Raw genomic sequence first — 835 nt, 5'->3', positions numbered from 1 at the left:
TATATCTGTCCCTGTACACACACACAGAATCTGTTACAAACATCTCTCTTTAGTAAAAAGATTTTTGTACATGTGTTTTGCATATCGGTGAAAATCTCAATTTCATATTATCATCATCATCATTATCATTATCATTATTATTATCATTATTATTATAATATATATAAGGAGATTCTAATTGCATTAATTATAATATTAAATATAATACGTGATATATAAATACATATAAGAGGGTAGGTTGAAAAGTTTTTAGCCTATTCTTTCTATAAAAAAAAAAGAAAAAGAAAACTTTTGAAATTGTTTCTATGTTAAGCTGAAAACTTTTCAACCTACCCACTAAATACATACGATTGTGAAAATTATATGATCGTAATTAGCGTAGATAATAACGCGAATGGATTTATTTCATTGTCATTATATAATATTACTATTATTATTATAATTATGGGAAGTTTTTAAGCTTCTTAATTCCAAATTTTCATTTTAATTGATCTTAAAGGCACGCTTCCATCTAATCTAATCAATATAGGAAGCTAATCGAAAAAACTATTATATATATATATATTATTATTATTCTATATAAAGGATAAAATTACGTGAAAACAAATTTTTATATATTCTTATACATGCACGTACGCACGCACGCACATACACACCGCACATGCGAAACGATACGCGAATAAACGTCATTGTTTAATTATTTAATTATTTTTTTGGACGATCAAGTACACGTTCGTTTAAATATATATATATATATTTCTTTTATAACAAAAACGAATTAAATTTCCAATTATTTTACTTGCTTATTCGTTTGTTAATATTTGATATAAAGTAT

The sequence above is a fragment of the Polistes canadensis genome, unplaced genomic scaffold, assembly GCF_001313835.1.
Source record: "Polistes canadensis isolate GaletaPanama2010 unplaced genomic scaffold, ASM131383v1 scaffold_656, whole genome shotgun sequence".
Taxonomy (NCBI): domain Eukaryota; kingdom Metazoa; phylum Arthropoda; class Insecta; order Hymenoptera; family Vespidae; genus Polistes; species Polistes canadensis.
This window is presented reverse-complemented; position numbering follows the sequence as displayed.